At 41.3% G+C, this 24,589-nt stretch overlaps 1 protein-coding gene across 1 annotated transcript in view; it reads right to left on the bottom strand.

Moving 5' to 3' along the window:
* SPON1 (spondin 1) overlaps positions 1-24,589 on the bottom strand; it is a gene marked incomplete at its 3' end in the record, with an annotated part of 275,229 nt that overhangs the window by 80,445 nt on the left and 170,195 nt on the right. The gene's annotated exons all lie outside the window — the stretch shown is intronic.

Below are 24,589 nucleotides of genomic sequence, written 5' to 3'. Positions count from 1 at the left end.
AACCTGACAGGGTCACTGCTAGTCTACATGATGCCTTTGTGAAAAGTAAAAAAAGGAGTCCCCTATGGATGGTCAAATTTAAAAAAAAGGAGTCCCTTTGGGGGCACTCAGCTTGACAAGAAGAAAGGAGACTGGATTTTAGCTCCCATTTCCTTCCTCAGCTGAGTGCCTTTGTACAGTGCACATGCTGCACAACCATGTATGTCAGTTCAGAAAAATGAGGTCCCTGACATTGGAGGCATTCAAGCAGAGGTAGGGTGACTATCTGCTAAGCATGTGATGCAGTGGTTTCTAGCATTGGATGAAAACTTGGACTGAGTAACAGGTGTTTAGAGATTTTACCTAATGGCTGATAAGCATGGATCATGTGTAAGGATGAAGAGGCCAGGATTAGAACCTGGGCCTCAGATTCTGAAACCCTTTATGATTTAGTCTTGCTGAGCTGTCTTCTACATCTCCCTGTGGGAAGATTTTGGCTTGAAAGGGAGTAAGTTTCCCTCACACATGCTGATTCAAATGCAATTTTAAAGGATTAGTGAACTTGGAAGGTGAATGAATAGCTATCACAAACAACAGTGTATGGAAATAAGGAGTCTAAGGGACAGACAGCAAGGGGTATAGAAAAGGGAGACAAGAGAGCAAGTGTGAGAGTCAAAGCAGAACACAGATATTTCTAGACCTTTCCAGAGACTCACAGCAAGTTGAAAACCACCATTTTTTAGCGTTCATGGTTGGCTGATGGATAGAACCACCACATTTCCCAGACACCCCTTGACAGTCCTAATTTTCTCCTGTTCAACACACCACTGTCCTTCTTTTCAAAAGTAATTTTGTATATTAAACACCTAAATGAAAGACCGGATGCTATAAAACTGCTAGAGGAAAACACAGGCAGGACACTCTTTGACATAAATCACAGCAGTACTTTTTTGGATCCATCTCCTAAAGCAAGGGAAATCAAAGCAAATATAAACAAATGGGACATAGTTAAACTTAAAGGCTTTTGCACAGCAAAGAAAACCATCAAGTAAATGAAAAGACAACCTACAGAACAGGAGAAAATATTTGCAAATGATTTGACTGATAAGGGGTTAATATCCAAAATATATAAACAGCCCATACAGCTCAACATCAAAAAAACAAACAACCTGATTAAAAAATGGGCAGAAGAACTGAGTACAGATTTTACCAGAGAGGAAATGCAGATGATCGGCAGACGCACGACACGATGCTCAATGCTGCTAATCATCAAGGAAACGCAAGTCAAAACCACGATGAGATGTCACCTCTGTCAGAATAGCCATCATCAAAAAGAACACAAATAACAAATGTTGGCGAGGATGTGGAGAAAAGGGAATCCTCCTACATTGTTTGTAGGAATCTAAACTGGTACAGCCACTGTGGAAATCTGCATGGAGGTTTCTCAAAAAACTAAAAATAGAACTACCATATGACCCAGCCATTCTACTCCTGGATATATATCCGAAAAAAACAAAAACACTAATTTGAAAAGATACACACACCCTAATGTTCACAGCAGCATTATTTACAATAGCCAAGATATGGAAACAACCTAAGTGTCCATCAACAGACGAATGTATAAAGAAGATGTGATAGATATATAGATATAGATATAGATATAGATAGATAGATCTATATCTATCTATCTATCTATATGGACACACACAATGGAATACTTCTCAGCCATAAAGAAGAATGAAATTTTGCCATTTGCAGCAACATTATGCTAAGTGAAATAAGTCAGACAGAGAGAGAGAAATACTGTATGATATCAGTTATACATGGAGTCTAAAAAATACACCAAACTAGTGAATAAAACAACAAAGAAGCAGACTTACAGATATAGAGAACAAGCTAGTGGTCACCCGTGGGGAGACTCCCCATGGAATCTCCATGGGCAAGATAAGAGTATTCCCCACGGATTCCCCATGGGCAAGATAAGAGTAGGGGATGAAGAGGTACAAACTATTAGGTATAAAATAAGCTACAAGGATATATTGCACAACATGGGGAATACAGTCAACATTTTATAACTATGAAGGGAGTATAACCTTTAAAAATTGTGAATCACTGTATTGTACACCTGTAACATATAATATTGCACAGCAACTATACTTCAATAAAGCAAACAAACAAGGGAAAAAGACAAAAAATTAAGTACTTTTGAAAATGAATAAATCTAAATTTGATTTCATTTAAAACAATCTCTATGAGAGTTATCATTGTAAAGAAACACAAATGAGGAGAACAATCCTTTGTCAGACAAGAAGTATCATTTTAGCAAACACATTGGAATCAAGAGAGGGGAAGAGCGTTAATGTGTATTGAACACACTCTGTGCCAAGCAGGTTTTGTTATTCTCATTGTCGGGATCAGAAAACTGAAGCCAGTTAACCGGGATCATTCAGCTCTTACGTGGAAGAGCTAGGTTCTGATCCCAGGTCTGTGAGACTACAGGCCCTTTTCCATTGCACACTTATTTCCAGGAACAATCACTCATGTTCTAATTTGTTCTCACTTTCTCCACCCTGCCAACCCCCTGAGGTCTTAATCCCTGTTAGGATTTCTACTCAACTTGCCATAAAACTTTTACAGGGGAGAAAGTTATAGCTTTCTGGCTGGAAAGGTGGCTGGAGGAAATGGACAGACCCTGCCTGCTACCTGACTTCCTGCCACCAGGTAGTGGTACCTGCATTGTCAAAAAGGGCTCCCAGCTGTTTAATGCTGAGCTCCAAAAAGACCAAACCACTCCAGAAGTGGAAATGACACATATGTCAGCTCTCTGTAGTGGGAAAGCCATCTGGTGTAGCTTTCTTCCCTATCTGCTAGTGGCCTTTATACTCAATGGTGTAGGGAATCCAGTGGAGAATTTTCTTAGATCTGATATCAGCCTTTGGACAGAAACCATTTTTCTTCTGGACTTTGTGTCTATAGGAGAGGTCATGACCCCAGTGATTTCCAGCTGATAGCTACCTGGGGACAGTGTGGGGCCATGTTTAGTTCTGACAAGCAGTGCCTTGTCCAGGGCACATGGCTGGGGGAGGGCTTGAACTGAAGGGAAGTTTATTTCACCATGAACGCTCATTGCCTGGCCCATACCTAAAGAAAGATGTACTTGTTCGTTCATTTATTTATTCATTGATTCAAAATATGCATTAAGCCCTGCCGTGCACCAAGTGCTAGGGGAAAAAATAAAGAAATCAAAGAAAATCAAGACACATGTCCTTTCTGCTTTTGAGGAGTTCACACAGTCATGGGGGTAGGGAGGCAAATGTGTGCATCTCATTTGTTCATTCATTCAACAGTGAGTACTTACTGTGTGTCAGCTCCTAGAGTTACAAAGATAGAGAAGACACAGTCCCTGTCCTCAGGGTCTCTCAGTCTATTAGGGTAGACAGTGAAATGTAGGAGGTATCAGTTTAGAGGCAAAATCAGGATGCTATGGGAGCACGGTGGAGGAGCATCTATGTTAGGCAGGTGCTAAGAGGAGGCTTCTTAGGGGAGGCGAGCCATTAGGATTTGAAGGAGTTAGCCAGATGAAAGGAGTAGGGGAATAGGCATTCCATGTAGAAGGAACTGCAAAGGCAAAGACAAAAAAGAGGCTGGGCAGAGCATGAAACATCTTTGAAAGAAGTTCCAGAAGCCTAGTATTTCCGATGCAAAGGGTATGTGTTTGCGTGGCTAATAAGGGGTGGGTAGCGAAGATGAAGGTAGAGAGGAAGGCAGGGCTGATTACAAAGGGTTTTGTGTATTACACTGATTAATTTCAGTTCATCTTGAAACCTTTGAGGAACTGGTGAGAGATTTTTAAGTAAGAGATTTAGGATGACCAGCTCATCCTGGTTTGCCCAGGACTGTCCTGAGTTTAAAACTCAAAGTCCCACATCCTGGGAACCTCTTCAGTCCTGGGCAAACTGGGATGCTTGGTCACCCTTTAGGAGAAGGACAGGAAAGATCACTCTAGAAGCCTCATGGAGATGCAACAGAGGGGGTAAGATGGGAGGGGGTAAGGTTGCATTAATTGCACTCATGAAGAAACCATATATGGATCAAGGCAGTTAGCAGTAAGGACCAAAAGGAGGGAATGGATCTGAAACGGGAGGTAGAGACAACTAAATTTAATCACATTTTTACTCGGGCAGGGGGAGTTAGAAAGAACAGTCTAATTTGAATCCCTGTTTTCTGACTTGTTGATCAATTAGCATCAGGAGATTTTTTTTCAAAAAACCGCTACTGAATGTGCAAAGAAAAGTAAGTTACACCTAATGGTGTTCCTTCTATGGCTAGGCAACATCCTGAGTGCTTTATATAACGTATCTCATTTAATATGCATAACAAGTATGACCTAGGAGAATGTTAATTCTCCTCCAGGGTCCAGATGAGGAAACTGGGGCTCAGAAAGCCTAAGGAACCTCTTCAAGGTCACACAGCACAGGCATTCCCAGGCAGACATGTCTCACCTAAGGTCTTCTGCTCTTTCAATCCCTACCCCCCAACCCCCAATACTCCCACTGCAGGGCAGGGCAGAGGAAGTGGCAACTGTGCTGAGCCTTGCTGGAAGATGCTATTTATCCAAATGGAAAAGGAGAGAGAAGAAAACAGCTTGGGCTGTCTTTGGCTCTGTCTCCGTGGGACAATAAATAAATAAATAAACTCAGACATGTTTATTTGAGTTAATTTTCAGAGCTAATTTTCTTGACCTTTTTATGAAGAACACATACAATGATGGTGAGATGCTATCTCATATCTTGACCAGCTCAATACAGTTTAATTGCCCAAGTAAAATAAACCAAAATAAACTGAACGACCTTTCTTCCTATCTTCCAATCTGTTTGCAAACCCCAATGGCTTGCCAGTATTTCCCAATACAGAGCTAAATTGTGGTGCCACGGACTGAAAAAAGGAGATCTTTGTAAGTAGAGACCACCACACCCTGGATTTTTTTAATCTGCCTTTCAGGAGGTCTTTTGTTTCAGGACAATGAACTGGGGTGAAAGTGTTGCACTCTTGTAATTAAAATGGAAGCAGCTTCCCTCTTCCTCAGTGATTCAAGTCATTGAAATTAATCATCATTGGGCCAGTCTAGCAGGCTGCGATGGTCTCTATAGGAAATGCATCTCAACGTGTCCGCTGCAGCAGCTGCAATTGAAATCTACTTAATTTTTTAATCTGGGATAAAATGAACCAGACACTTGCCACAATAGCAGAGGCAATGGAATAAAAGAGGGACGTGTAATTAACAGATAACTTGAAATGGGGCCCGAGGCTTCATGCAGATTGACACTTTAGTGCTTTTTTACGGGAACCATCTGATGGTGAAAAATTACTTTATCAACTCTAGCTGTAATTTATTTAGGCATTTATTTTATATATTACCGACTTCTTGTGGATGATGGTTCAATCTTGGAAATATCTATTCTTATTTCCTTGCAGGGTATGCAACAATTGAATCCAAGGAATAAAATAATTGGGCTTATTTCATTTGTTTTCCCACCTGCGGGGTGGGCGTGGGGATTGCTTGTAGGATGAGACCAAGTGTGTGTAGGATGAGACCAAGTGTGTGTAGGATTCTGTATTGTTTCTGACTTCTAAACCCTCATTTAATTGAAAAATTGTGTATAGAAGACAGTAACCAATGAGAACAAATGACTCTTCCCCAGTCACTTGAAACCAAAATATGTATGTGCTTTAAGACAGTGTAGTCAAGAAAAAGAAAGTCAGAGACTCTTCCATGTAACTATCCTTCACATGACAGTCACCTTGAAAGGGAATAAGAAACAAGTATCTCAATCTCAGAAATACTTTTGGAAATCTTACCTATGTCAGGAATAGGTTTGACTGCATATAATTTAGAGGCCTCAAATATCTAGCTTAAAACAAGAATAAAAGTCTATTTTTCTCTTATGTAAAAAAGTTTGTAGGTGGGGAGTCTGAGGGACAGAAAGGGACCTGCTTTCTCCTTTTAACTACTCTTCCAGGAAATTGCACACATTTTTTTCCTTACACCTCCTTGGTCAGAATTTAGTTTCATGGCTATGGCTAATGAAAGGGAAGCTGGGAAATGTAGTCTTTATTCTGGGTGGCCATGTGTCCAGCTAACAATTGGTATTCTGATACTAAAGGTGAGGGATGAGAGACAATTAGGTTACCTGATAGTGGCAGTTTAAGCTTATCCTTGGGCTTTTTCTGAGTTTTTGCCATTTCAGAGCAAGCAGTAAGTCCTTCCTGGGTGACAGTTATTCCAATGAACAAATCTGTTTCCAGAGTTAATGGTTAACAGTGGCTGAAGTTGTGGCTGTCCTGCCCACTGTCCACTCAACCCCATGGGTGCCAGGTAAAATACCAACATTTTAACAAAGCTTTTCCAAAAGCCATGCTATTTAGCCCTAAACAGCGATCATTAGGTAATGCCCAGAAGGCTCGTTACTGCTGTCGTGTGTAGGGGACAGAGTTCCCGGGAAATAGCCACCTCCCAGTCTGAGGGGCTTTACAGTACAAGCTCCCCTTCCCCCAAACAAGGGGGCATCTGTGCTGGGAAAAGGAGCCTTTATGGGTGTGGGGATCATCAGGGCTGTTGCTAAAGGGGCAGAGGGAATTGGGGAGCCCCATTCTCAGGATTAAATATGGAGGGCAACAGCTCAAGGGAATATTTGGTTCCCATGACAGCATGGACATGAAGAATGGTAGCTCAGGAACCAGGATTCAAATATGTTGTTTCTGGAACCTCTGTCGTTTTTCTTCCCGCATGGGTTTTTCTCTTACCCTATGTCACCATAGTGATCACAGTAAAATCCTTAAATCACAAAGAGCTCACAAGGATGTCTTCAGGATCAATGAATAAAGAGGGAGCTTAGGATGACAGAACCCTGCACTTTGCCGGGTTTTGGGGATGGGGAGAATTTAGAGGACTAGAGAAAGGGAAAGCATCAACTCCTGAAGGAAAGGAAAGTGGGCTGAATTTAAAGAAGCTGACTGGAGCAAAAGAAGGAAAATGACAGCATGGGGAGCTGGCCTCAGCCTTAGAGGCAGGCTGTAGGCTACAACAGAAAGGCCTCATCACCAACTTCCAAGTTCTGTGACAAGGGATGCAGTCAGTGTGTGTAAAAATGTGGGTTCTGGATTCTGATGATCTGGACTTGAATTCTGCATCTACCATTACTATGGATAACCCTTTGGGCAAGTCATTTCACTCCTCTGAGTCTACTTGACATTTTCCTCAAGCATAAAACGAGGCTAACAGTATAACTTAATAGAGTTGTGCAGATTCAATGAGATGATCCACGTAAAGTGTTTAGCATCTGGCCCTTGGTAACACACACAAAGTTCACTGTCATTAATAAATTTACAGATTTACATTACAGATTGGTGAAAAGGCTATTTTCAATCATTCTGAAATGATGCCAGTGAATGTGAGGGGTGGTAGCAAGGAAGGTGACTTCCAAGCGACATAGATTCAACTCAAGCCTGAACAAAGTGAGTTGTACTCCTTAGCAGTACTGGAGAATCTTTCTTGACTGTCTGCCACATAAGCTCCTTGCAGGACTAACCAATGCCTGTCCTCCCCTCTGGAGTAGTACTGACGGAGCCCATGGCGTTCTGAGTGCTTCGGCCACGTGCCGCTCTTTGCTACAGCAGCACACTTATGCTCTTGCACTAGAGCTGTATGTTTACTAAGAGTAAGTTGGGTCTGTTCCCAAACCTCCTTATGTCACTTACCCTTATACTGTATTTAATTTTTTTTTTGAAATTGATAAGAAATGAGTGAGAAAAGGAAGATGTTATTTTATGACTGCTTTGGAAGGCAAGTTGCTAAAAATATTGTATAACTAGGTGACAGCAAGATAACTGTTAAAGATTGGGAAAGGTTGGAAAAGCTGGGGATTCTGCACTCAGATTGCTTTGCAGGTATCTTTAAGTTCTAGAGTCACTTTCATAAAGCCTAAACTGGAAATCCAGGCTGATGAGTTTTTGGAGTGATGTATCTTTGAGACTGAAGATACATTTGTATGACATGATTTAAATTAAACTATTTCACATATTCTTTTTTTTTTTTTTTTTTTTTTTTTTTTTTTTTTGCGGTATGCGGGCCTCTCACTGTTGTGGCCTCTCCCATTGTGGAGCACAGGCTCCGGATGCGCAGGCTCAGCGGCCATGGCTCACGGGCCCAGACGCTCCGCGGCATGTGGGATCTTCCTGGACCGGGGCACGAACCCGTGTCCCCTGCATCGGCAGGCGGACTCTCAACCACTGCGCCACCAGGGAAGCCCTCACATATTCATTTTTAATTTTTAAAATTCTCTGCCTTAACACAGTCTGTTTTAGATTATAGTAATCAACTACTGCTCTCAACTGAGCTGAATCGGAGGGCATCTACCACACTAGACATTCCTACCTATGCATTGGTTGGTGATCAACATAGAGCCAACATACTCTATTCTTTATATTCAGCAAAATATTCATTATTTTAATATAATTCCTTTTCAAAGACATCAAGGAAATCTTTAATAATTCCTGATTCATATCTAATATCACAAACATTGAGAAAAGTGACACAATTTCACAACTTCTTAGAAGTAAGAATAAATCAGAGTCCTACTAGTTGACTACTGTAAAATATTATTTATTTTAAATCCATAGAGGTTTTAAATATTAAGAGTTTAAATATTGGGAAAAATCAAAACCCAATTGTCTTTGCAATTATCACGACATACTTAGCAAGTCTGTCCCTCAGAGGCACTGGGTATCAATAAATTGGGAAGCAAAGCTCCAAGGCAGCTAGGTTGAGTTCAAACTCAGGGCAGGTGGTTCCTTTGTAGTGTGTTTATGGGAGTGAGATGATGGACACAGAAAAAGAGTGCTTCGATTATCAGGAGAGAGACATCAGAGGAAAGTCTGCCAATCAAAGTACCAGAGTATTATAAGCCCCTTCCACATCACAGAATTTTGCCAACACACTCACATTGAAGGAAGTCACACCTGGTATAATACAGTATTTTGCAATATAAGTGAGGAATGGAAACAAATAACAAATATAACTTATGCAACAAATATAACTTAAAGGAGAGTTTTGAACAACTGCAGATGAAAAGACATAGTTCCCCCCTTAGCACACTAGTACTGACACCAGAAAGCGAGACTGGGTCGAAGACAAAGGATCAGAATGATGTCAGAGACACAGCTTACGTTGGACAGATGAACCCAAAGTCTTAAAGAAATTCTAGTTTCACCTCCAATGATGATGAACTAACTTGTATCAGACCAACAACTTGCCAAGAACAACTAGAAAAGATGGATAAGACACAACAAAACAATTTGGTTTAATGTACTGGAGAGCTCTCAGTGCAGCCAGGACTTGAAGGCTGAGGTCCTGGAGAGAAGGGGAATGCACATAAGTGAGTCAGATATTCCAAGCTGCTTTTCCCCTCCAGACACTGGCTGTTTCATCAGCCATACAAGGCTAAGAGGCTGAGAAGCTGAGCATAGCTTTTGGCAGTCTCACAGGACTGGGGAGAAAAAAATGACTTGAGCCAAGATCCTGAAGAGAAAGGAAGGACAGAGAAGGGAGCCCCACACTTGGCACTGCCTTCCTTCTGTGGCAGTTGCTGATTTGTAAGAGTTACAGGATAGAAAGCTTGCAAATCTGAGTAGCTAAGAGGTTGAACAGAGCTTTCAGCAGCCTCACATTTTGAGAAGATTAAAACTGTAAGTCAGAAACCAGAAGAAGACACTAAGGTCCCCAGGCTTTCACTTAGGATCTCAGAAGACCTACACTCTTGGAGTTGGGGTGAACCATAAATAAAGTAGCTCTCACAAAGACTGAAATTCAACTTCACAACTGTCCAACTCAAGATTTGATTAAAGTGATCTGCCCTACTCTAACTGCCTGCTAGAAGTAGAAGTAAATCTGTGAAGGAAGGTAATGTCATCTAGAGCCTCTACAATTTTCCATACACAATGTCTGGCATTCAATAAAAAATTGTCAGACACACAAGGGAACTGGACCAAGGAATAAAGACAATAGACTCAGTCTCACAGGTAATCCAGATATTGTAGTCCTCAAACTTGTATTTAAACAAAAGCAGTGATTAACTCATTATTCACTGTGTGATTCTTGCAGAAACTAACGCCTGTGACCGGTGACTTTTATTTTGGCTGGCCAAAAATCAATTCTGTTATTTCACTAACACTTTGTGGGTTATTAAATTCAATAGTTACACCTGACACACCTGTAAAGGCTTCTAATTTTCGTGAAATGTTGCCTTCAATCCACTGTTCTGTAGAAGCAAAGGAGCATTCTCCAGCACCGTGAGTTTCATTTTCACTTTCCGTATCAGAATCGATCACTAACGGTTTTTGTCTTTTTGTTGGTCTACTATTCACATCATCTGAATCAGAACTATATTCTGAAGAACTATCATCTTCTGAGACACTAGTAAATATGTCGCTTGGACAAACAGAGAAAGTATCTGCATAAAATTCACCAAAAAAATTCTTCTTCACTCAAAATTTTGCGATGCATCATTTTTGAAAATTTTACCTTTATAATATACACAAGGTTGAAACAAAAACCTAACAGAGCAAAATGTGAATGATAACGACATTCATAAGTTGTATAATGAACCCTTGATCAATTTTAAGCTCTAACAACTTCACACGGTGATGTTAATTGTATCATTCTCTAAAAATGTATTGATACGTCTCTGGTCAATAATGTTCAGGTAACAAAAGACATATTAATATGTCTCAGTCAGTAATGTGTTAAATATGTTCCAGGAAGCAGAAATCATAAAGGAGAACTTTAGCAACAAACTGAAATTTGTAAAAAGGAATCAAGTGAAAATTCTAGAACTGACAAATATGATAACTGGAATTAAGAACTAACAGGTTTAACAGTACTAGTTTAGGTCAGCAGAAGAGAGGATTAGGGAATATCCAGACTAAAGTATGGAAGGAAAAGTGATGGAGAATATAGGGGAAAAAAGCATAAGAAACATATGAGAAATGATGGCAAAACTTAACATGTATGTAATTGGAGTCTCAGATAAAGAGGAGAGAGAAAATTTGGGTAGGACCAATCTGAAGAAATACTGGCCAGAATTTTCTAAAACTGACAAAAGATATCAAGCCATGGATTCAAGAAATGCTACAAAACCCCCAAAGGAACAAATTAAATGTATACAAACAAAACCACATCTCAGTATGAAGTAAAAACTGCTGAAAGCCAGAGACAAAGACAAAATCTTAAATGCAGCCACAGAAAAAGACATGTTATCTTCATAAGAGTAAAGTCAGACTGACACAGGACTTCTCAACGAAATAATGGAGGTCAGAGGCAGAGGAATCATGTCTTTTAAATACTGAAAGAAAATAATTGCCAACTTACTTATTAAAAAGTAACCTTTAAAAACAAAGGCAAAATAAAGACATTTCCAGAAAAACACTAACTGAGAGAATTTTTGCCTGCAAATTCTCAGGAAAAGCAATGCTAAAGGAATTCTTCAGGTGTAAAGAAACGGTCCCTGAAGGGAAATGGAAATGCAAAAAGGAAGGAAGAGCAACAGAAAGGGTTAATATAGGGGTGACGCTAAGTGAATATTGACTGTACAAAACAATATGAACTTAGTCTTGCAGGGCTAAATATATGTAAAATTTCATTACTTAGCAACAATAATACTTAAGGTATCATTGGAGTGAGAGGAATTAAAGTGTTCTAAGGTCCTTGCATTGTCCCGGAAGTAGTAAAAGTATATTAGATGCTAATATATTAGATTCCAGTAGGTCAGGATGCATGTTGTAAAGAATGCAAAACCTCCATGGGGTCTGGGATAATAAAATAAATCCCTAACCCAGGCCAGACACCCACCCTGCAACAAACACTGCTGCTGTCTTAGGCCCTAGTTTGAAAGCTTTGGAGTTAACCTTAGGCCCACTTCTTTGTGGTAAGGATTGTACATTCTCTGTACTTGATATATAAATATAAACATTTATATGTTTATATATATATTTGCTTAAATTTGGGGTCGCTAATCTGCATGCAGATAATTCAAAGGGGTGAGTTTTAGATGAACAGCAAACCGATTTGAGAAAGAAAACCCTTTGGACATCAGTATAGAGGAAAACCTCATTTCGAAAGCCCCAGTCATGTTTGCAGTCATGATCCCAGATCCTCAGCCAGATGAGCACACCCTTTATATTTGTATTGATTCTTGAATATATTCTGAGGAGATCTCATTACATTTTAAAGAATAATTTTGCTCCAGATAACACATACATATCTGTCAGTGCTTGTTGGTTAAACGTATGCATCTATGAAATCTATGAAATAGTTAGTCTCTACACAAAGCAAATAATCTCCCCTTCCCTATTCCTCTCCCCCCACACACAAAACTCCCAATAAGAATCCAATGCGTTTCTATGTATTTAAAAGCTATTTCAAAAAAGATTCCAGTTCCCCCAGCATTTCCCCAGAGGGCTGCTCTCAGGAGCTGTAGTTACCAATGAACAGGCTGCCCACAACATACATGGATCAATTCCCTTTGGGACAGCATTGGCTTGCCAGTTAACAGACTTTTGATTTTCTTTACCCATTGATTAATGAAACATTAATTTTGCTTTTGAATAGGAAGATAATTAAGAATTGCTATAACTGGAGCCTGCTGAGAATAGGTTGTAGTTTGGAGAACTGGTGGCAGCTGTGGAGACAAAAAGGTCAGATGGCTTTGCTTATAGCAGTCTTTCTGTCAGGGAACCGAGAGCTAAAGTTTTCAGCTTAATTCAACACACACTTATTAATGTATTGTGAGCCCTATGTAAAGCCCTACTGGGGAGAGGAAGGGGTGGGTCCAGAGCACAGCCTGGCTCAGATGGACGCCTGCATTGTGCTGGTTCTTCCATAGGCACACGCGGACACCCATAATATGAGGCAGGGAAGGGGCCAAAGTGGGATACAAGATGCTGTGGAAGATTGGAGGAGCAGAAACAACATGTACTTGGAACCAGGAAAAGCATCATAGCAGAGTGGAATATGGGAGGCTGGGTGGAATTCTGATAGATGCAGGAGAGGAATGAAAGTCTTATAGGAATGGAGAGTCAACAGAAGGAAAAGCAAAGAACCAGTGAAAAGGAAAGAACTCAAAATTCCAGTACTACTGATTTTTAGCTGTGTGACCTTGGGCTATTTACCTAACTTTTCTGGGCTTTGGTTTTCTCATCTGGAAAACGAAATCAGTCATAACCACATTTACAGAGTTGTTGTGAAGATTCACTGAAATAGGTTAGTGTGTAAGGAATCTATCATAGCGCCTGGCACAGGGTAGACACTCAGTAAATGGAGGCTATAAGCCACATGAGGATGAAAGACAATAGCAAGACTGAAAGAATCATCTGCCTTCCTTCCTTAAGCCTTCCTCTTCTGAGAAAAAGCACTGCTTTTTGGGTTTTCTGCCAAACTGAACTCTGAGTCCTCGAGCCCTTTCAGGGTGAGATCTGTGTCTTATGCACTTCTGTGTGCCTTCCTGCTTCCCTCAGGGCACAGCCCATAACAGGTGCACAGGAAACCTTCGAGGAAAAAATGAGTGAATGAATGTGTCTGTCCTACTCCCTCTCCTAGCGCTCTCCCATCACTTACAGTTTCATGAAGATGTTTCACAGCTCCGTGCAGCCTGGTGTGCCCTTCCCTTTTGTATACCCAGCAAACTCTCTCCGTCCTACAAAATTCAGCTCATGATTTTGTGAGGTCCTTCCTTCAGGATGGAATTGGACAGAACGGATACTTTCTCCTTGGTGCCCTTTAGTACAGAACTCTATCATAACACGCAGCACGGCAGTCTGTAACTGCTGGCTCTTTCCTCATTCTCCCTTAGCCTGCGAAGCCAGGCCTTGTAAACCTCATTGGCTACATAGTGTCAAGGAGACGAAACGTTATAATGCGGGGGCAGAATCTGAGGAGTAGCAGAATATCTCTCTGTGAGATGGGGCTCCTGTTTCTTCTTTTGTTTGCTTATCTATTTCTATCCTGAAATAGATAAGCAAACAAAAATTGAGATGTTTACATAGTTACAGAACAATTGGAAGCCTGACTTATGGCTTTACAATTTCTGTAGCTAAGTTCCTATACTATGAAGTTTCACAGACAATTTGATTTCTTTCCTTCTCTGAGATAAGGATTTTAAGTTGTTGCATGGGGTAGAGAGTGTGTTATAACCCAGGGGGATGTGATGTGTCTCCCACACTGGGTCTTATTCATCTCTGTGCTTCTAGGGCCCAGCACAGAGCCTCACTCAGTGCCTTGCACACAACAGATGTCAATAATTATTTGTTGAATGAACGAATACCCTTGTCTCTGGTCACTTCCCTCTCAGAAACACTCAATGGCCGCCCTGTTCCTACTGGTCTATGTGTAACCTCAGCAGCCTGGTATTCAGGCTGTTCATGAGATGACCCCAATCTCCCTTTATAGGCCTGTCCCCTACCCCCTTATGTTAAGCATCTCTCATTGCAGGCAAGCTGGACACCTGGGTGGTGGCTCTTGGCTCAAGGGAGGGCATCTCTGACAGACTGGGAGAACTTGTTTGCAATGGGAATACATTCAGGATGAGAGAGCTGAAGAACTAAACAGACAGAAGGGACAGCCCACGGATGCTCTGACCAGGAGCTGGAAATGAACAACACTTTCTCAAAACAGACCCGAAAACCAGATGTAGAGGTGGCTGGGGATACAGCTCTTGGGACAGCTACCCCATTCAGCCAAAGGGCATGCACTGGCTGCATTCCTAACATGCTCAGCTCATGAGTCCATCCTCACCCAGAGAAGGCGACAACAAAAACTGCTATCCTGGTCCTGATGGGCCAGCAAGAGCAAGACAAGAAAGGAGCTAATACTTTTTGAGCATTAAAATATTGAGTTTAATACTGCTCATGAAATCTCGGCTTCCTGAGCCAGGGGAAGGCCCTGCTCTGTGCTCCCTGTGTGCCCAGGACTTGACTTTCCCCGCCCAAGTTGCACTGTGTTGTAATCACCTATTTCTATGTCATTCTTTCCCAAGAGACCATGAGCCTCTTAAGGACAAGTGATTTCTCGAATATGGTGTTTGATACTGAATGAATGAATGAATGGTGTTTGATACGGAATGAATGAATGAAGTCTATACGAGGTGCATACACCTTTTTTTTTACCACTAGATGTCAAATATTCATTGGAAAATCTACTCTAAACTGTCTCAGGGCTTTCCTGGTTGTGCAGTGGTTAAGAATCCGCCTGCCAGTGCAAGGGACACAGGTTCGAGCCCTGGCCCAGGAAGATCTCACATAGCACGGAGCAAATAAGCCCGTGTGCCACAACTACTGAGCCTGTGCTCTAGAGCCCGCGAGCCACAACTACTGAAGCCCACATGCCGAGAGCCTGTGCTCCGCAACAAGAGAGGCCACTGTGATGAGAAGCCACGCACCGCAACGAAGAGTAGCCCCTGCTCACAGCAACTACAGAAAGCCCGCGCGAAGCAGTGAAGACCCAATGCAGCCAAAAATAAACAAAATAAATAAATTTATAAAAAAAAATATAAACTGTCTCAGACACAGAGTCTGGTGAAGACTAGGTAAGTTTTTTAGTATATACAACAGGATGAAATTTTCAGGGCTGCCTATGTCTCCTCTCTTTTAGCAGAGAGAGGAGAAAGCTCTAGAAAGGAAGTCAGGAGTCCTGGGCTGAGGATCTGTGCTGCCATTAGCATTTGGGCAAGTCACATATATTTTCCAAGCCTCAGTCTTATTATTTAAAAAAAAACCTTGTGGACTGTGGTAACTTCAGATAAGCATCTGTGATATCCCAGACCCTGACTCAGGTATTGGAGGTAAAGATGACTCAAGAAATACTCCTTGCCTCTAGAACAATGCTTCTCAACTCTAGGAGAAGACCAGTTTGTTTTCACTTTAAAATATCAAATCTGTAGCTGGCTGTATCCAAGTTCTGATTTTTTTGTTAGTAGAGTCATTGGACATTGTTAAACTGCTATTTCTAAACGCTTAATCTTAACTTTTGGATTTAGCACATCGTGGACTGGTTGCAAATGGCCTGTGAACAGGCCCCTGTCCACAGGGCACACTCTCAGGAGGGAAGCTCACACTGGCCCCTGCAGGATTCAGGCCCATGAATGTGGGACAATCCACAGACAAGGTCCCGTCTTCTGCAGGGCATTAAACACCTGAAGCGTGTAGGACCACCGCCTGGTAGTTTTGGAGGTGAAGAGGGGGTGGTTGTGATCACTTCTGGAGCCTTTCTGGAGAAAGTTCTGGCCAGTCCTCTCTAATTCTTTAAGACATCAGGCCCTCCTAGGCCATGTGGCTGCCAACACACCAGGAGGGGCTTCAGGTACTTTTTGGCCCTTCCCATGCTATGTGGGCTTCCAGGGTCTTCCTGTTTGTGGCCTCACCCCTCAGACCTAAGGCCAAGCACTGACTCTGACCTTTGCTTTCCTCCTTGGAAAAATTAAATTATACTCTTTCTCTGAGCCAACTGCTTTTGGTCACCTGGATTATAAATCTCTACCTTTGCCCAGCCCATTCCTGGGGACCATGTCCTCAGGGGTGTTTCAGGTCAAACTGGTACCACATGGGCCTGACTCCATGAACAGAGTCTAGATGAGGTCTGTTGTTCACCAGGATGAGAACAATTCATCAAGAACACACAATGTGCTTTCTTGAAGATTCCTAAGCTTGAGTGTTTGGCTTATTTCTTTTTTATTTCAACTGTAAAATAATCACTTTCTTGAACAGATATTGCAAAGACATTGTACAACATTCAAAAGGCACCAGAGGCAACACAATGAAAGACTCCCCGGCCCTTCCCATCCCACAGTCTCTCAGGTCCCTACCCCAGAGGCAACCACTATTCATATTCTTATATGCCCTTCAAGAAATGTAAGCGTGCATCTTTAATGACAACACAAGTGGAGTACACTACAAATACTCTGCTGCACTTCCTTTGTTAACCAAATGATTTGTCTTGGCAATGTTTAATCTCAAATTCTTATTTTTTTAAAACTGGTCCCCTACTAATAGATATTTAAGTTTTTGTACTCTTTCTGTCACAGAGTGTTCAATAAATAGCACGTGCTTATGTGTGAGGATATCTGTGTGTATGAGTTTCTGGATAGGAACTATGAGTCAGAGAAATGTGCCCTCCACAAAGCTGTACCAATCAGCACTGCCACAATTAGCATATTACAGTGTCTGTTTTTCTACACCTCTGTCAACATATAGTTATCAAAAGTCCAATAGATCAAAAATTATAGCTCCGTGGAATGAATTTCCATTTCCATAATTGTAAATGAGGTTAAGCATCTTTTAAAATATCTGAAAGCCTGTCTATGTGTTTTGATCATTTTTAAAATTGGTTTATTGTTCTTTAAAAAATTGACCCATAAGAGCTCTTTATATATTAAAGAAATTAGCCCTTTGCTTATTGTATGGGCTACAAACATTTCCCCCCACTTTGTCTTTCACCTTTAAAATGTTTAAATATTTTCCACAATTAAAAAGATGCTTTTAGTTTATCAGTTATTTCTTTTATGACCTCTGGGTTTTGTGACTTGCTTGGAAGGGATTTTGCTCTAGAGTATAAAATGATTCTATCATGTTTTCTTCTAATGCGTTTATGCCTTCATTTTTAAATATTTAAATCTTTGACATACTTGGAGTTTATTTTGGTTTAAGGATTGAACTATGGAGCAAATTGTGTTTTTCCATGACTTCCAGTTGTGCCATTACCATCTTTCCCCAAGTGACAGGAAATTATATTTTTTCCTTACACTTAATTTGAAATAAATTTGGGTCTTTTTCTGGACTTCCGATTATACACTATTGATCTGTTTATTCATACGCTAGTGTCACATAGTCTTATTTAATATAGCTTTTAATATCTGGTTTGGCTAGTCTTTTCTCTTTACTGCTCCCCTTCCCCCCAATACCTCCCTCCCCCACCATCATTACTGTCTTTCAGATATTTTCTGGCTATTCTAGACTATTTAGTTTTTCATTTCCATAGAATCAGCCTGTAGAATTTTTTAAATTATGTGCTGGGGGAAATCTTAAACTTACAGATTAAGTTTGGAGTCCTGATCGTTTTGCAATATTCACTTTCTAATCAAAGTTTTCTTTGTTTATTTAAATAACATTCTTTAAAAAAGGTAACATGTATACATACAAACAGTACAAAAAGGCATATGGTGAAATGTGAATACATCTTTCAGTTCTGACCCCTACTCTCCCAGTTTGCTCTAGAGACATTGAGTTTCTGGTATGTGTACATAGAGATATTCTATGCATATAAAATTCTATACATGCATACAAGCATTTGACTCTGACCCACCTGTCTTTTCCCCAGATGGCAGCTAGCTAGAGATACTCTTCTGTTTTTCCCCACCTAGTAATATATACCAGAGAGCATTCTATGTCAGTACATACAGATCTGCCTTATTCTTTTTAATTGCTGCATGGTATTTAATTACATAAAAGCAGCCAGAGTTTTTAAATATGTCCCCTATTAATAAAAAATAGCTTCTTTCCATCTCTTATTTTTATAAACAATGTTGTAATGAGAATTCTTCCTCATATACCTTTGAGTGAGAATATTTCTGAAAAACAAATTCCTAGATACAGAATTACTATGTCAAGGTATAAAGAAAATGTACACACAATAGTGTAAATATACTCAGCACTACAGAACTGTACACTTAAAAGTGGTTAAGATGGTAAGTATTATGTTATGTGGGTTTTTTTTTTGCCACAATAAAAAAAGAAAATGTACAATTTTGACAGATATTGCCAAATTGCCTCTAAATCTTGACAATTTATTATTTCCCCATTTAAATTTGCCTTCTGTTTGCAATATTTTGGCTCAGTTGCTGTAAAAATAGATTTTTAGGGAGTTAAATAACCTATAAGTTCTGAATAAAACTGTCCCCCATTTCGTCCATAGAGAGATTCAGAAAACTTTCCTGGCACTGATGATGCTCTGATGTAAAACTGTGGAGGTCAGGAATTGCAGCTAAGAGCAGGGCTCTGCTTCCTTCCAGCAAAAGCAGCCTGTGCCAGTTTTATTAAAGAACAGGCATCACTGATCCGCTTTGGCTGTTTGTCCTACTGTGATTTAGATTTGTTTGAAGACGCAGCTGAAAGCAAACAAAAGGTTTCATATGACTGAAATCACACCTTTCAACTGATGTTCTAATTTCTGTATCAAGTGTTTGTGACTGAGAATCTTTCTTTAACTTCTTTTCCACCCCCACTCCTAGTATCACTTTATTTCTATCAACCACAAGTACCCACTTAACACACTCCATGGAGTTAAGCCTTGAGTGAGGAGGTGAAGGACAAAAGAGGTATGGATAACAATATTAACGTAACACCAATAAAACTGGGCACCCCTGGGGACTGTGTGTAGCAGGGTGACAAATCTAAAATTTCTACCCAATCTGACTCCAAGAAGCCTTGAAAAGCACTGTAGGTGTTTACTGAATGTTTCTTGAGGAGGCAGCAGAGGGTTAGCTACATCACACCGTGTTCTGCAAAGTGCGCTGCTAAAAATCCTCTTTGGATGTCTCTTCTTTTAGAAATCAAATTTACTGAAAATCTTCTTTGGACCTTTCTTTTTCTCCAGTCCAAATGGCAGCTGCTCATATATGTCTCTTCTCATGCCTTAAAATTCTAATACTGTCCCAGCTTCCTGGCCTTACTCCTCCCCTCACTTCTTTTTTCTCGTCTACTTTCTCTAGCAGTTTTTTTCTTCTTTCAATTGCACTCCCACCCAATGAAACCAAAGCATCTTCTTAGAATATGGGAGGACAAGGGGATTACAAATCCTTCAAATTTAATTTTTTGTCCTAATACTGAGTAATAATGGGTCATGCTTCAAGCCAGGCACTGCATGTGTATTATTTCATAACCAACATATGAAGTTCATATTCTCATTATCACCATTTTGCAAATGAAAAATCTAAGGCTCAGTGAGGTTAGGTGACCTACTCAAGGTCAAAGACTTAAGAAGCTTACCTACTTGCCCTGTACTGTTTTCATGGTTCTTAAGTAACAATGCAAGGCAGTAGATAAGTGCAATGCAATGCAAGAGCAAATAAGTGGTCTTGATTGTGCCCTTGACTCCTATATACTTTCTCTGATCCCTGCCTTTCCAAGTCCTTCTGCTAGGTCTAGTGATATCCCTGGTCCCACCTCAGTAGCTGAACCAATCTCTAGACCCAGCATTTCTCACCCAACTGCATCCTGGGGTTCCATAGCTCTCCTCTCTTTTGTGCTGAGCCTTTGTTCTCTTTAGTGCCCCATCCCCAATATCCTGCCCTGAATTCTGGCTCTCTGCCTGGGTTTCTATCACTTGGTCTACTTCTTGCCAATCCACTGCTGCCCTGAAATGTCAATCAATTTACCTTCTACCTTCACTTCCTTTTTTAGTATAAATTGTCCTACCCACAGCCCCTGTACGGAGTAATAGGCTCTATGGTTCTTTACATGGGGATAACTGCTGATTGGATTAGAAGTAGATATCTGATGCAGGGGGCACCCATGCACAGACTGTCCAATGATCAGTCTGTTTTCCCAGTATTTCAACTAAGAGCCACCAACACTGCTCAGTTGGCTATGGGAAGCCAAGGAAGAAAGTCATAGAGCCACCATTTGGGGCCATGTGCAACGTAAGTAAGAAGAGACAACAGATCTATTGAGAAAGGATGCTGGAAGAGAGTCACACAGGAGAGCATAGAAAAGACCATGTGACTCTGGGGTGGTGGGGTTGGGTGGGGAGGGGAGAGTGTAAGTGGCTGTCTCAGCCTGATGCCTTCTGGTTACAGTTCTCATGAGGCTTTTTTGCACTTGGTATTAACTTGTGTTCTCCTGAGTTCTGTTTTCTCCCTACAATAAAGCTTCCTTTGTTCTTAAGTTAGTTTGAGCAGGTTTCTGTTACTTACAATTAAGAGACTTCACCAGACTCACAGATACAGAGAACAAACTAGTGGTTATCAGTGGGGAGAGGGAGAGGGGAGGAGGCAATATAGGGCTGGCGGAGTGGGAGGTACAAACTATTGGGTGAAAGATAGGATCAAGGATGTACTGTGCAACATGGGGAACAGAGCCAATATTTTGTAATAGCTGTAAATGGAAGGTAACCTTTAAAATTGTATTAAAAATTAAAAACAAAGAGGCTTCACTAGACTACCTCCTTTCTTGGGTTGGAAGCCTTGTCTGCATTTCTACCCCCGGCAGGTGTCCCACTGTATATGGGAAGATCTCCTGTTTTGGGCTGCCTCTAGGCCTTGTTCTGGAGGTGGCATTGAACTAGCTCCTGTGGGCATCCAGATAGAGCTGTTCCAAGGAAGGGGAAGAATACATGCACAGGAATAGATTTGGAATGGGCATGGAGTTTTGTTGTGGCTCCTTTTTCACATGAGGATGTGGTTACTGCCTTCAAATTGTTTAGGGTCAACTTTGGGACAGAGGGCTAGGGCCATCAGGAAATGACACTGCTAAGCGGGGGTGGGAGAGGCAGGCTGAGGCAGAGCCTGGGCGATGGCAAAGGAGGGGTGTCCTCATCCTGTGGCGTTCTCAGGCTGGGGACTGACATGATGAACTTGAACCTTTAGAATCATTAACTTTTCTAGCTCCTTCAGGGGCTCTTCGGTCTTAGGACAGACCCCTCACTTTACTGATGAGGAAATGGAGACCAAGAATGAAAACATGGGCTTCCCTGGTGGCGCAGTGGTTGAGAATCTGCCTGCTAATGCAGGGGACACGGGTTCGAGCCCTGGTCTGGGAAGATCCCACATGTCGCGGAGCAACTAGGCCCGTGAGCCACAACTACTGAGCCTGTGCGTCTGGAGCCTGTACTCCACAACAAGAGAGGCCACGATAGTGAGAGGCCCGCACACCGCGATGAAGAGTGGCCCCCACTTGCCACAACTGGAGAAAGCCCTCGCACAGAAACGAAGAACCAACACAGCAAAAATAAATAAACTAATTAATTAAAAAAAAAAAGCAAACATTAAAAAAAGAATGAAAACATGGTAATGATAGGTAACACTTAGTGAGCACTTTCTACAGGGCAGGCTTTGCTCCAAGCACTTTTCATGCATCAGCTCCATTAGTCCTCATGGTAACTCTGTGAGGTTGGCATATTACCATCCTCATCTGATAGAAGAGGAAACCAAGGCACAGAGGGGTTGAGCAATTTGTCCAAAGTCACAAAATAAGTAAAAGCTGGAACTAGCATTTGCACCCAGGAGTCATGATTCAGAGCCAATGCTTTTAGCTGTTATATGGTACTACTTCTCACAAGCACTGAAGATCATTGGAACTTTATTATTATGAATAAAAGCTGATTGTGTGTGTGTGTGTGTGTGTGAGAGAGAGAGAGAGAGAGAGAGAGAGAGAGAGAGAGACTTTCTCAATCAGATGAGGCAGCATGTCACGATTCATGGAAAACATCAGAAATCAGGCAATGATTTTAATTTCATTTAGAGGAAAGGGATCACAAGTTTAGAAAATCAAAAATCAGGAAAAATAAAAGTTTAGTAGACATCTGTTATCTCTAATGATTTAAAGGGATGAGAAAAGAAAATTCTCAAACTCTTTCTACCAGTTTCCAGAGGCTTATAAACTGTTTCAGCTTTAAAGAAAAAGAACATCTGCGATAATCCTGGCAGCAGGCTTAAGGAATCTGCCAAAGTGAGGCCTCCTGAAGGTGAAATAATCAATGTCTATGTTAGGGTCCACCATTATCTGACCTCTTATGGTCAGGGAAGACTTAAATCTACAGAAGTATAAAAGTTGGCGTGTTCTTTTCCCTGTATTTCTAGAAATATAAAAGTTGGAATGTTTTTCTAGCATTTTTTCATAAGTGAGTACCCATTCACAGCTCCTGACTTTATGCAAGAGACTGTTGCCGGAGCTGCTCCAGGTCTTTGCTCACAACCCTCTAACCCTCACCTTTAGCAGGAATGTCCTTGCTCAAATCCTGCCAATCCCCCACCTTTAGCAGGAGTGAACATAAATCTTTAAGTTAAAGGGCCCAGAGATAAGAAAGGAAGCTACAAACAAACAAAAAAACCCAGATGGAAACAGCCGGGACCAAGATAGCAATGAATCTGACCTCCAACAGACCCTGAGTCTCATTACAAGTTAATTTTACTATATTGGCATATTAAATAACACACCTACCAGGGGCTGTAACTGAACATTAAGGACCAAAAAAGGATAAAAAAGGGATGGCACCCCTCTCCCTCGAAAAAGCCCTGCCCCTTCCCCAGTAGACTAATGCATATACCTCCCCATCATTAGCCTCACTCCTCCTCCCTTTGTCTTTATCCTTTAAAATTAAATCCCTCTGGCCAGGTGGGCGAGAAGTTGATCTGTGAACCTTAGTTCCCACTTCTCCATTCTTTGACCCCTGAATTAAGCTTGTGCTGTGTTGAACTCAGCATAGGTTTTGTTATTCACTGATTTGAACCAGAGCAACCAGAATGGAAAAAGAGCCCTCCCCGCCAAGGCAGAGAGCCTCAGCCAAGCTAGGGCCCAAGCAGGGTCCATACGACTTAATTTGGCAACAAGACATTTATAGCTTGTGTGTCAATTCACCAATTCAGACATTGGTTGAGCAGCTACTGCGTGTGAGACAGTGTATGAAGTGCTGGAGATGCTAGGTGGACATCAGGAAACATGAAAGACTGAGCTGATGCAAAAGGGTCTCCCTCCTGCTACAAACATGTAGAAATGCTAGACAAAATACAGCAGGACAAAGTTTCAAAAATGCTTAAGGGAGTTTAGAAAAATTCCCTGGATGCCAGAAAGGAGGAGGAAAGTCTAACCAAAAACTGTGAGTAGGAGCTGATGCATGGGGCCAGGCCTGGCGTATGGCCCCTGGAGCTAGAGGTGGAGGTTTTAAAGCCATGCAGGGAGAGAAGGGGAGGTCTCAAGTTGGTGTTAGGTGAGATGTGGGAAGACACCCCTGCATCAAGCTGGACATTTTGAAGGGCTGAATGGGGATAAGAAAACCCTCCATCAGTCACTTGGGGAGGTGGCAAGGAAACTTGTCCTTTGTCCAGGCCCTTGAATGAAAATTCACCTTCAAGAAATAGAAGCCCCAGACTCTCCCATGTGTAAGTGCAGAGTCCATATTTACATTGGCCTGGCAGTGGGGAACTCTAAGCTGAGAAATGCCATCAAAACTTGGATGGAAAGACAAAAATACAATCTCCCCCTGAGGGTACACACAACTTGGGCACAGAGGACTCCCACAGGAAACAAAGAAAAAGACCCACTGAAGATGAGCAAACAATCCAAAATCAAATGAGGAAACTAGTAATGGGGAGAGAGGGCAAGTTCATCAAATGAACATTAGTTCCTAAGACCCTGAGATAATAGAATAATCTGAATGACACAATTAGATGTGTTTAAAATTGAAAACATTAAAAGTAACCATAATGAAGCAATAGAATAAGAACAGAGCGGTGAGGAAAATCAACAAGTGCTCGCCTTCCAGGGACATAGCACATGCCTGGGAGATGGAAAA

Source organism: Mesoplodon mirus (assembly GCF_964341445.2).
Source record: "Mesoplodon mirus genome assembly, chromosome: 7".
NCBI lineage: Eukaryota > Metazoa > Chordata > Mammalia > Artiodactyla > Ziphiidae > Mesoplodon > Mesoplodon mirus.
This window is presented reverse-complemented; position numbering and strand designations above follow the sequence as displayed.